The sequence below is a fragment of the Salmo trutta genome, chromosome 34, assembly GCF_901001165.1.
Source record: "Salmo trutta chromosome 34, fSalTru1.1, whole genome shotgun sequence".
Taxonomy (NCBI): domain Eukaryota; kingdom Metazoa; phylum Chordata; class Actinopteri; order Salmoniformes; family Salmonidae; genus Salmo; species Salmo trutta.
The window spans coordinates 25,701,183-25,714,681 of record NC_042990.1 but is presented as its reverse complement, the minus strand read 5'-3'; the positions used below and the strand labels follow the sequence as shown (position 1 = coordinate 25,714,681).

General features: G+C 46.8%; 1 protein-coding gene across 5 annotated transcripts in view; it reads right to left on the bottom strand.

Annotated features, from left to right (window-relative positions):
• The window catches only part of LOC115173913 (phosphoprotein associated with glycosphingolipid-enriched microdomains 1), a 99,779-nt gene that overhangs the window by 35,781 nt on the left and 50,499 nt on the right, over nt 1-13,499 (bottom strand). The window contains exon 1 of one of the 5 annotated variants that reach the window (XM_029732418.1): nt 12,269-12,376. The exons of the other annotated variants lie outside the window; for them this stretch is intronic. The gene's annotated coding sequence lies outside the window, so the exon portion shown is untranslated. Of the gene's footprint in view, nt 1-12,268; nt 12,377-13,499 lie in introns of those variants that run through there. 5 annotated transcript variants of the gene reach the window in all.

Sequence of the window (13,499 nt, the reverse complement as noted above, 5' to 3'; positions counted from 1 at the left end):
ACAAACAAAAGTAAGCAAGTATAAACACCATGGGGCCTCGCAGCCGTCATACCGCTCAAGAAGGAGATGCATTCTGTCTCCTAGAGATGAACGTACTTTGGTGCGAAAAGTGCAAATCAATCCCAGAACAACAGCAAAGGACCTTGTGAAGATGCTGGAGGAAACAGGTACAAAAGTATCTATATCCACAGTAAAACGAGTCCTATATCGACATAACCTGAAAGGCCGCTCAGCAAGGAAGAAGCCACTGCTCCAAAACTGCCATAAAAAAAAAAACTGCGGTTTGCAACTGCACATGGGGACAAAGATCGTACTTTTTGGAGAAATGTCCTCTGGTCTGATGAAACAAAAATATAACTATTTGGCCATAATGACCATCGTTATGTTTGGAGGAAAAAGGGGAAGGCTTGCAAGTCGAAGAACACCATCCCAACCGTGAAGCACAGGGTTGGCAGCATCATGTTGTGGGGCTGCATTGCTGCATCATGAGGAAGGGGAAATGATGTGGATATATTGAAGCAACATCTCAAGACATCAGTCAGGAAGTTAAAGCTTGATCGCAAATGGGTCTTCCAAATGGACAATGACCCCAAGCATACTTCCAAAGTTGTGGCAAAATGGCTTAAGGACAACAAAGTCAAGGTATTGGAGTGGCCATCACAAAGCCCTGACCTCAATCCCATAGAAGATTTGTGGGCAGAACTGAAAAAGCGTGTGCCAGCAAGGAGGACTACAAACCTGACTCAGTTACACCAGCTCTGTATGGAGGAATGGGCCAAAATTCACCCAACTTATTGTGGGAAGCTTGTGGAAGGCTACAGACAAACAGACACACGGGGAATGTGATGAAAGAAATAAAAGCTGAAATAAATCACTCTACTATTATTCTGACATTTCACATTCTTAAAATAAAGTTGTGATCCTAACTGACCTAAAACAGGGATTTTTTTTAATGTCAGGAATTGTGAAACTGAGTTTAACCTGTAGGGGCTAGGGGGCAGTATTTGTATGGCCGGATAAAAAACGTACCCGATTTAAACTGGTTACTACTCTTGCCCAGAAATGAGAATATGCATATAATTAGTAGATTTGGATAGAAAACACTCTAAAGTTTCTAAAACTGTTTGAATGTTGTCTGAGTATAACAGAACTCATATGGCAGGCCAAAACCTGAGAAGATTCCATACAGGAAGAGCCCTGTCTGACAATTTGTTCTCCTTCTGTGGCATCTCTATCGAAAATACAGCATCTCTGCTGTAACGTGACATTTTCTAAGGCTTCCATTGGCTCTCAGAAGGCACCAGAAAGTGTAATGGGGTGTCTGCTGTTTCTGGGCGAAGAACAGCAGGAGAATTTGTGAGTGGTCAGCCTGGGAACAGTGACACTGGAGATGCGCGTTCGTGAGAATTCTCAATTTTTTTCTTTCAGCCTTTGAATGACTACAACGTCGCCCGGTTGGAATATTATCGCTATTTTACAAGAAAAATAGCATAAAAATTGATTTTAAACAGCGTTTGACATGCTTCGAAGTACAGTAATGGAATATTTTGAAATGTTTTGTTACGAAATGCACTCGCAAGTCACCCTTTCGGATAGTGACCTGAACGCACGAACAAAACGGAGGTATTTGGATATAACTATGGATTATTTGGAACCAAAACAACATTTGTTGTTGAAGTAGAAGTCCTGGGAGTGCAATCTGACGAAGAACAGCAAAGGTAATCCAATTTTTCTAATAGTAATTCTGAGTTTGGTGAGGGCCAAACTTGGTGGGTGTCAAAATAGCTAGCCGTGATGGCCGGGCTATGTACTCAGAATATTGCACAATGTGCTTTCGCCAAAAAGCTATTTTAAAATCTGACACCGCGATTGCATAAAGGAGTTCTGTATCTATAATTCTTAAAATAATTGTTATGTATTTTGTGAACGTTAATCATGAGTAATGTAGTAAATTCCCCGGAGGTTTGCGGTGGGTATGCTAGTTATGAACATCACATGCTAATGTAAAAAGCTGTTTTTTGATATAAATATGAACTTGATTGAACAAAACATGCATGTATTGTATAACATAATGTCCTAGGAGTGTCATCTGATGAAGATCATCAAAGGTTAGTGCTGCATTTAGCTGTGGTTTTGGTTTTTGTGACATATATGCATGCTTTGAAAATGGCTGTGTGATTATTTTTGCCAGGGTACTCTCCTGACATAATCTAATGTTTTGCTTTCGCTGTAAAGCCTTTTTGAAATCTAACAATGTGGTTAGATTAACGAGAGTCTTGTCTTTAACTCTCTCCCCTCTGCACAGGCCATACAAACGCTTCACACCGCGTGGCCGCTGCCACTCTAACCTGGTGGTCCCAGCGCACACGACCCACGTGGAGTTCCAGGTCTCCGGCAGCCTCTGGAACTGCCGGTCTGCGGCCAACAAGGCTGAGTTCATCTCAGCCTATGCTACCCTCCAGTCCCTAGACTTCCTGGCGCTGACGGAAACATGGATTACCACAGATAACACTGCTACTCCTACTGCTCTCTCCTCGTCTGCCCACGTGTTCTCGCATACCCCTAGAGCATCGAGCCAGCGGGGTGGTGGCACTGGAATCCTCATCTCTCCCAAGTGGACATTCTCTCTTTCTCCCCTGACCCATCTGTCTATCTCCTCATTTGAATTCCATGCTGTCACAGTTACCAGCCCTTTCAAGCTTAACATCCTTATCATTTATCGCCCTCCAGGTTCCCTTGGAGAGTTCATCAATGAGCTTGACGCCTTGATAATAAGTTCCTTTCCTGAGGATGGCTCACCTCTCACAGTTCTGGGTGACTTTAACCTCCCCACGTCTACCTTTGACTCATTCCTCTCTGCCTCCTTCTTTCCACTCCTCTCCTCTTTTGACCTCACCCTCTCACCTTCCCCCCTACTCACAAGGCAGGCAATACGCTTGACCTCATCTTTACTAGATGCTGTTCTTCCACTAATCTCATTGCAACTCCCCTCCAAGTCTCCGACCACTACCTTGTATCCTTTTCCCTCTCGCTCTCATCCAACACTTCTCACTCTGCCCCTACTCGGATGGTATTGCGCCGTCCCAACCTTCGCTCTCTCTCTCCCTGCTACTCTCTCCTCTTCCATCCTATCATCTCTTCCCTCTGCTCAAACCTTCTCCAACCTATCTCCTGATTCTGCCTCCTCAACCCTCCTCTCCTCCCTTTCTGCATCCTTTGATTTTCTCTGTCCCCTATCCTCCAGGCCGGCTCGGTCCTCCCCTCCTGCTCCGTGGCTCGACGACTCACTGCGAGCTCACAGAACAGGGCTCCCGCAGCCGAGCGGAAATGGAGGAAAACTCGCCTCCCTGCGGACCTGGCATCCTTTCACTCCCTCCTCTCTACATTTTCCTCTTCTGTCTCTGCTGCTAAAGCCACTTTCTACCACTCTAAATTCCAAGCATCTGCCTCTAACCCTAGGAAGCTCTTTGCTACCTTCTCCTCCCTCCTGAATCCTCCTCCCCCTCCCCCCCTCCTCCCTCTCTGCGGATGACTTCATCAACCATTTTGAAAAGAAGGTTGATGACATCCGATCCTCGTTTGCTAAGTCAAACGACACCGCTGGTCCTGCTCACACTGCCCTACCCTGTGCTTTGACCTCTTTCTCCCCTCTCTCTCCAGATGAAATCTCGCGTCTTGTGACGGCCGGCCGCCCAACAACCTGCCCACTTGACCCTATCCCCTCCTCTCTTCTCCAGACCATTTCCGGAGACCTTCTCCCCTACCTCACCTCGCTCATCAACTCATCCTTGACCGCTGGCTACGTCCCTTCCGTCTTCAAGAGAGCGAGAGTTGCACCCCTTCTGAAAAAACCTACACTCGATCCCTCCGATGTCAACAACTACAGACCAGTATCCCTTCTTTCTTTTCTCTCCAAAACTCTTGAACGTGCCGTCCTTGGCCAGCTCTCCTGCTATCTCTCTCAGAATGACCTTCTTGATCCTAATCAGTCAGGTTTCAAGACTGGGCATTCAACTGAGACTGCTCTTCTCTGTGTCACGGAGGCTCTCGGCACTGCTAAAGCTAACTCTCTCTCCTCTGCTCTCATCCTTCTAGACCTATCTGCTGCCTTTGATACTGTGAACCATCAGATCCTCCTCTCCACCCTCTCCGAGCTGGGCATCTCCGACGCGGCCCACGCTTGGATTGCGTCCTACCTGACAGGTCGCTCCTACCAGGTGGCGTGGCGAGAATCTGTCTCCGCACCACGTGCTCTCACCACTGGTGTCCCCCAGGGCTCTGTTCTAGGCCCTCTCCTATTCTCACTATACACCAAGTCACTTGGCTCTGTCATATCCTCACATGGTCTCTCCTATCATTGCTATGCAGACGACACACAATTAATCTTCTCCTTTCCCCCTTCTGATAACCAGGTGGCGAATCGCATCTCTGCATGTCTGGCAGACATATCAGTGTGGATGACGGATCACCACCTCAAGCTGAACCTCGGCAAGACGGAGCTGCTCTTCCTCCCGGGGAAGGACTGCCCGTTCCATGATCTCGCCATCACGGTTGACAACTCCCTTGTGTCCTCCTCCCAGAGTGCTAAGAACCTTGGCGTGACCCTGGACAACACCCTGTCGTTCTCCACTAACATCAAGGCGGTGACCCGATCCTGTAGGTTCATGCTCTACAACATTCGCAGAGTACGACCCTGCCTCACACAGGAAGCGGCGCAGGTCCTAGTCCAGGCACTTGTCATCTCCCGTCTGGATTACTGCAACTCGCTGTTGGCTGGGCTCCCTGCCTGTGCCATTAAACCCCTACAACTCATCCAGAACGCCGCAGCCCATCTGGTGTTCAACCTTCCCAAGTTCTCTCACGTCACCCCGCTCCTCCGCTCTCTCCACTGGCTTCCAGTTGAAGCTCGCATCCGCTACAAGTCCATGGTCCTTGCCTACGGAGCTGTGAGGGGAACGGCACCTCCGTACCTTCAGGCTCTGATCAGGCCCTACATCCAAACAAGGGCACTGCGTTCATCCACCTCTGGCCTGCTCGCCTCCCTACCTCTGAGGAAGCACAGTTCCCGCTCAGCCCAGTCAAAACTGTTCGCTGCTCTGGCACCCCAATGGTGGAACAAGCTCCCTCACGACGCCAGGACAGCGGAGTCAATCACCACCTTCCGGAGACACCTGAAACCCCACCTCTTTAAGGAATACCTGGGATAGGATAAAGTAATCCTTCTAACCCCCCCCCCCCCTTAAAAGAATTAGATGCACTATTGTAAAGTGGTTGTTCCACTGGATATCATAAGGTGAATGCACCAATTTGTAAGTCGCTCTGGATAAGAGCGTCTGCTAAATGACTTAAATGTAAATGTTTAAAATGGTGTAAAATAGTCATATGTTTGAGAAATTGAAGTTATAGCATTTTTGAGGTATTTGTATTTCGTGCCACGCGATTCCACTGGCTGTTGACTAGGTGGGACGCAAGCGTAAACTTCTGACTTCAACTGTACACACCCACCCACTCACCCACCCAGACAGACACACCCAAAGAGACAGACCGACATACACACCCACAGACAGACACACCCACACACAGAGACAGGCATACATACCCACAGACAGACACACCCAGACAGACAGAGACAGACCACACCCACAGACATACACACCCACACACAGACAGACAGATATACACACAGACAAACAGACAGACAGACACACCCAGACAAACAGAGACAGAATCACTTTTATAATCATTGGCCAGTACAGAGAATTAAATAAAACCACAAGTTCAAATCCCTATCTCCATCCATGGCTAATTAAGGAAAGGGACAATTTTAGCTAAGGATAACAAAACATTTTAAAATTATTCTCCCAATGACATTTGGCTTCTGAGGTGATGCAATTGGTCTGAAGTCAAATCTAAACTGGCTTACCTTAACACTTTTTTTGGTGTGCCAGGACCATACACAGCTAAGCTCAGCTCACTCAGTTTAGCAAAATGTTTTCAAGGGAGGCCAAATGCTTGCTGGCTTCCCTTGCATTCAATGCTACGTGCGGCAAAAGGTCACTCTTTTTGACCAGACAGCATCAGATAGATGGCTACACATACGGAGACAGAGGGGAGCTGTTTCGTTCGCTCGGATGCTTTCTCCGGTGAGATACATTCAGCCTCTAGCAAATTGAAGGAAATGAATGAAACACAGAGACAAAAGACAAATAATTTAGCTAATTTTTTTTCTTGGTACATTTTTCGGGGAAGCCTGGCTTCCCTTGGCATACATGAACACCCACCACTGGTATTGCCGCGCATTCCAAACTGTGTCAGACATGCGTGTGTCCTGTTCTGGACTATTCAGCAGGAGTGTGGGTTGCTAAGAAGTATCTCAAAAACAAACATGTCCATAACAGAGCAGTATGTTATTTTTTTAGGTATCCACAAGTTTGCGCCTATACTGGAAATAACTGGGGAAATGGGCTGGGAACCCTGTGGGGTGAGATGGAAGGCGTGCATGGTGAGACTTTGGAATAGACTGTTGGATATGCCAATTGCCAGAATAGCCAGCAAAGTTTTTCCAATAGAAACAGGCCAGTTGGGACCAGTGGGCCGGCCAGGGAATTAATTGTATCCTCTATTGTCCTTTCTACCACGACATACGTTTGCCCTTATTCCAGAAAGCCCACCAGATATACCCTGGCATTATGTGGCAGAGCGATGAGGAGAAAATGAAATGTTGTGGAATTTTTAGATAGAGCCTGGAATAAAAGAAAAAGGGTGCCCTATAATTAAGCAATACAAATATTTAGCCCCAGATATATAGTAATGGGCATGTATGTATATAGATTGTGTGTAGGCCTGTCTCACAATTGAATCTTCTCTTTGTAACAGACCGGGTTCATTTTACTGCTCTAAGGTTTTTATTACTACTTGTATAACCTGATCTATTGTCATGTATTGATGTATGTTTCCTTCTTTATGTGGTGCTCATTGCACACAACAGAATAACTATCATTGTAATGTTTGTTTGTGTGTCAATTAGTCCAGTACTTTGGTGCGAACTGGCGATTTGAAAATAAAATGTCATTCATTCACAGACACAATCAATGGGGTATTAATCTAGGGGCAGCATGGGGAGGTGGACAGATGCATGTAAAACCCCTCAGCTCCATTAGCAACAGGGTGATTTATTAAAACTAGCTGAGAGAGAGAGAGAGAGAGAGAGAGAGAGAGAGAGAGAGAGAGAGAGAGAGAGAGAGAGAGAGAGAGAGAGAGAGAGAGAGAGCGAGAGAGAGAGAGAAGAGAGAGAGAGAGAGAGAGAGAGAGAGAGAGAGAGAGAGAGAGAGAGAGAGAGAGAGAGAGAGGAGAGAGAGAGAGAGAGAGAGAGAGAGAGAGAGAGAGAGAGAGAGAAGAGAGAGATAGAGAGAGAGAGAGAGAGAGAGAGAGAGAGAGAGAAGAGAGAGAGAGAGAGAGAGAGAGAGAGAGAGAGAGAGAGAGAGAGAGAGAGAGAGAGAGAGAGAGAGAGAGAGAGAGAGAGGAGAGAGAGAGAGAGAGAGAGAGAGAGAGAGAGAGGAGAGAGAGAGGAGAGAGAGAGTGTGTGTGTGTGTGTGTGTGTGTGTGTGTGTGTGTGTGTGTTAATACTGGCTAGACCGGCAGGCTGCACACATGGCTCGGGATGGGAACTGATGATTTGAGATCAGGATGTGGCTGGATGGGGGTGCAGGGTTAGGGAGGGATAGCTGAAACAGTGGTATAGGAGTGGGGTGGTGCATAACTCCACCAGGGTCTGTCCCTTCTCACCCCACCCTGTCTGATTCAGATCGAGAGGGATGGAGGAGTGAAGAAGGATGTTGGGAGGACAGCATTAGAGTGAGAGGAGGAGGGTGTTGGGAGGACAGCATTAGAGGAGTGAGAGGATAGGAGAAGGGTGTTGGGAGGACAGCATTCGAGGAGTGAGAGGATAGGAGAAGGGTGTTGGGAGGACAGCATTAGAGGAGTGAGAAGATAGGAGAGGAGGAGGGTGTTGGGGAGGACAGCATTGGAGGAGTGAGAGGAGAGGAGGAGGATGTTGGGAGGACAGCAATAGAGGAGTCAGGAGGATAGCATTAGAGTGAGAGGAGAGGAGAGGAGGAGGATGTTGGGAGGACAGCATTAGAGGAGTGAGAGGAGAGGAGGAGGATGTTGGGAGGACAGCATTAGAGTGAGAGGAGAAGAGAGGAGGAGGATGTTGGGAGGACAGCGTTAGAGGAGTGAGAGGAGGAGGATGTTTGGAGGACAGCATTAGAGTGAGAGGAGGGTGTTGGGGGACAGCATTAGAGGAGTGAGAAGAGAGGAGGAGGATGTTGGGAGGACAGCATTAGAGGAGTGAGAGGAGGAGGATGTTGGGAGGACAGCATTAGAGGAGTGAGAGGAGGAGGATGTTGGGAGGACAGCATTAGAGGAGTGAGAGGAGAGGAGGAGGATGTTGGGAGGACAGCATTAGAGGAGTGAGAGGATAGGAGAGGAGGGTGTTGGGAGGACAGCATTAGAGGAGTGAGAGGAGAGGAGGAGGATGTTGGGAGGACAGCATTAGAGGAGTGAGAGGAGAGGAGGAGGATGTTGGGAGGACAGCATTAGAGGAGTTAGAGGATAGGAGAGGAGGATGTTGGGAGGACAGCATTAGAGGAGTTAGAGGATAGGAGAGGAGGATGTTGGGAGGACAGCATTAGAGTGAGAGGAGAAGAGGAGGGTGTTGGGAGGACAGCATTAGAGGAGTGAGAAGAGAGAAGGAGGATGTTGGGAGGACAGCATTAGAGGAGTGAGAAGAGAGAAGGAGGATGTTGGGAGGACAGCATTAGAGGAGTGAGAGGATAGGAGAGGAGGATGTTGGGAGGACAGCATTAGAGGAGTGAGAGGATAGGAGAGGAGGATGTTGGGAGGACAGCATTAGAGGAGTGAGAGGATAGGAGAGGAGGATGTTGGGAGGACAGCATTAGAGGAGTTAGAGGATAGGAGAGGAGGATGTTGGGAGGACAGCATTAGAGGAGTGAGAGGAGGAGGATGTTGGGAGGACAGCATTAGAGGAGTGAGAAGATAGGAGAGGAGGATGTTGGGAGGACAGTGTTAGAGTGAGAGGAGGGTGGTGGATGGTAGGCAGGCATTAGGAGTGCTGCTCTGCTTACGCTGCGGTTGACCATTGCAGCAGCACCATTTATCAGACAGGCCGCCACAGAGCTCCATGGGCTAGGAATCTATAATGCAGACTCCTGGGGAGGACAGCATTGGAGGAGTGAGAGGAGAGGAGGAGGATGTTGGGAGGACAGCAATAGAGGAGTCAGGAGGATAGCATTAGAGTGAGAGGAGAGGAGAGGAGGAGGATGTTGGGAGGACAGCATTAGAGGAGTGAGAGGAGAGGAGGAGGATGTTGGGAGGACAGCATTAGAGGAGTGAGAGGAGAGGAGGAGGATGTTGGGAGGACAGCATTAGAGTGAGAGGAGAAGAGGAGGGTGTTGGGAGGACAGCATTAGAGTGAGAGGAGAAGAGAGGAGGAGGATGTTGGGAGGACAGCGTTAGAGGAGTGAGAGGAGGAGGATGTTTGGAGGACAGCATTAGAGTGAGAGGAGGGTGTTGGGGGGACAGCATTAGAGGAGTGAGAAGAGAGGAGGAGGATGTTGGGAGGACAGCATTAGAGGAGTGAGAGGAGAGGAGGAGGATGTTGGGAGGACAGCATTAGAGGAGTGAGAGGAGAAGAGGAGGGTGTTGGGAGGACAGCATTAGAGGAGTGAGAGGAGAGGAGGAGGATGTTGGGAGGACAGCATTAGAGTGAGAGGAGAAGAGAGGAGGAGGATGTTGGGAGGACAGCATTAGAGGAGTGAGAGGAGGAGGATGTTGGGAGGACAGCATTAGAGGAGTGAGAAGATAGGAGAGGAGGATGTTGGGAGGACAGCGTTAGAGTGAGAGGAGGGTGGTGGATGGTAGACAGGCATTAGGAGTGCTGCTCTGCTTACGCTGCGGTTGACCATTGCAGCAGCACCATTTATCAGACAGGCCTCCACAGAGCTCCATGGGCTAGGAATCTATAATGCAGACTCCTGGGGAGGACAGCATTGGAGGAGTGAGAGGAGAGGAGGAGGATGTTGGGAGGACAGCATTAGAGGAGTGAGAAGAGAGAAGGAGGATGTTGGGAGGACAGCATTAGAGGAGTGAGAGGAGGAGGATGTTGGGAGGACAGCATTAGAGGAGTGAGAAGATAGGAGAGGAGGATGTTGGGAGGACAGCGTTAGAGTGAGAGGAGGGTGGTGGATGGTAGGCAGGCATTAGGAGTGCTGCTCTGCTTACGCTGCGGTTGACCATTGCAGCAGCACCATTTATCAGACAGGCCTCCACAGAGCTCCATGGGCTAGGAATCTATAATGCAGACTCCTCCTGATCTAGTCCCAGAAACTAACTCTCCCTTATACCAGTCCTTTGTCTGGAGGGATCTGTCTGTCTGTGTATTTCTGTCTGTCTGTCTATTCTTTCTGACTATCAATTTATCTTTCTGCCCCTCCCCCCTTTCTTTCTCCATCTCTCCCTTCCCCCCTCTCCCTTCCCCCCTCCAGATTAGGCCTGGGCAAATGCAACATGACTCAACGGACATAAAGATATGGTAAAATATGGGCCAGCACTCAGAGAAAAGATCTGTAGAGACAGCACAGGAGGAGGATCAGAGACAGCAACAACATGTCTGTTTAAATCACTGGTCTGTACATCTGCAATGTCTGGCAAAATATATAATTAAAATGGTAGCTACACAGAAAGAAATCCCACTGTACGTCATGAATTTAAATATTTTAAACGTAGGACATCGATAGAGCATAGGATAGATATTGTAGGGTAGGATATAGAGAGGATCATGTAGTTGTGGGTATAATGTAGATGTGCTATAGGGAACTGCAGCACATGATATGAGTTTAGGTGAAATTATATTCTAGAGAGAGAAATAACAGAACAGACTGAGTGAACCAACTGTGTGCATCAGAGCAGCAAATATAGAGCTGTTGGCAAATCTGTTGAAAGTCACAGAGGGCTTCGACTGGAATCTGAATAGAAATGAGCCAATTAGCAGGCAGTGTGTGTGTGTGTGCACGTTTCTGTCTGCAGACACGGCTGACACTTCCAAGGTGCCCAACATCTCACCACTGCTAATCTGGTGTAGAGTAGAGAAAGAAGGCCCTCAGTTTTATTATCCACACTGGTGGCTCTTAGAGTGTCTGACAGATCACACAAACACACCCTCGTCACGCATTTTGTATTCTTTTTTATTTGACCTTTATTTAACTAGGCAAGTTAGTTAAAAACAAATTCTTATTTTCAATGACAGCCTAGGAACAGTGGGTTAACTGCCTTGTTCAGGGGCAGAACGACAGATTTTTACCTTGTCAGCTCGGGGATTCGATCTTGCAACCATTTGGTTACTAATCCAACACTCTAACCACTAGGCTACCTGCCGCCCCGAGCTGCGCACACACACACACACACACACACACAAACAAACACACACATTTCACCCTGCTCCTCTCCGTTCATGTGGTTCCGTTTCTGTTCCATATTATTCCCTACTCTGAGTGTTTGGCCTATGTATCCACTAGAGAGTTTAGCCTGAGTACCTATAGTGGCCAATTAAAACCCCAGCCTCCATTACAGTCAATTAGCTCTCAATCTCCCGCTTCATTTCCCTTGTTAAACCATCAACCCCTGGACACTTCACACAATTTACACAGTGCTGGTTAGAGTGGTAGCAACATTTACTATCATACTGCACTTCAACGCTACATCATGATGTTAATTAATGCTACTATAATCCCCTTGTATTCATGTCAGGGTTTCCATTAGCTGGTAATAGCCGGCTTTTGGCCGATAAAAAAAATGAAAAGCCAATAAATAAAATTGGCAACGGCCAATTGTCCGGGAGAATAAGAAAATATCCCAAGCAAAATAATGCTTTTTAGCCTATACACATTGATAGAAATTAATTCAACTGGTCTTGCTTATCGGTTCATTTGTATAATTTTGTGGAATTATATTGGCACGTATGTACAGTATATTCGTTATGCATCTTATTTATCACACGCGTACAGCATGCAGATACAGAGCCTTTGGGCGTAAAATCTGTCAGACAGTGCAAGAGCTGCTGGAAGGGAGGCTTCATCAGCGCGTTACACACCACTTTGCAACGAGCTGGAGGCAGTACGCGTTTTGAAAAGATATACTTCATTGTTTGAAACCTGAAAGTTTTAATACATATTATGGAGGCATGTCTTACCTTGTTTCAAAGCAGCCTAGCCAAATCAGACCATATCCATGGAGGCAATTACTTTACATCAACTTTGTCCAGTAGCCAAAGGCACAATCCTAGTCATATTAGCAACCCATGCAAGTTGTTGCATATTAGATCTCCCCTCTTTCTACATTTCTAATGGAAATGTTCATCTCTGTCACATGAATCCGCTAGCATGTGCGGTGCCCTTTTGACAACGGTGTTTTCCCGCTGATTGCATTATGGAAAGAACATTTGCATGTAGCCTACTGCCTTGTGCGCATTGCTGAGCTTTTTAATGTGAAGAAATAATAGTTCATCAACATTTGAAGATAAATGCTCTGATCTGTTGCATCAGCCTTGTTAATGTAACCTAGGCTTACTGCAGGGCTTGACATTAACTTTGTCCTTCAGACAAGTGGGACTGATTTTTTACTTGTCCAATAGATACAAATACTTGTCCGAAACTGAAGATTCTGTAGTAGTAAAGAAATGACTTGACAGATGCGAGTTGATATTTATTGTTCTTTTTGTAATAACAGTGAACAACTCCTAACTCCCCAACAATATGGAAACTATAACAAACTGAATCTGAATACAATAAAGTACATCAGTGACTTCATTGACATTGTCCCTTGTGGGGCAGAATTGATTAATTACTGTATAATACTGAATAGAATAATAACCTATGCCAGGCTAATTAAAGCTGCTGGTTGCCATAGTGCCTTACATAGATAAAGAGATACATCTCTAAAACGTAGAGATCAAAATGTTCTTCCTGCAACACCCCAAATTGACAATAGAAAAGGCAGGGGACCCCGCTTGGAAAAAATGATATTCCCTTTACGCTGGCTGTGTTCATATTCTATGTCCTCCAGGCTGTCCCAACACAAAATAATAACATGAAAGCAAGTTCTCATAGTGTAAACATTTCTTAATTGACACTAAACGATTGTATTATATAACCACTTCATTTGTTTGATACAATTACAGTTTCTCAGGGGACCCCATTTCAATTTCAGGCCCAAATTTACCCTACATGGCGCTAAACTCATACAATACCACAGAGCTGATAAAAAAATGGTAGGCCTTCCACTATTTGTCACATTGATTACTCTAGAAGTTAGAGAAAGTTAGAGAAAGGAATCCCATTGGGCAATGAACGGAGGAACGTATAATGCCCCAACCAGCAGACTGAGTGACCAATCGCGTTCACGTTGTTATGCTGCGTTACGCA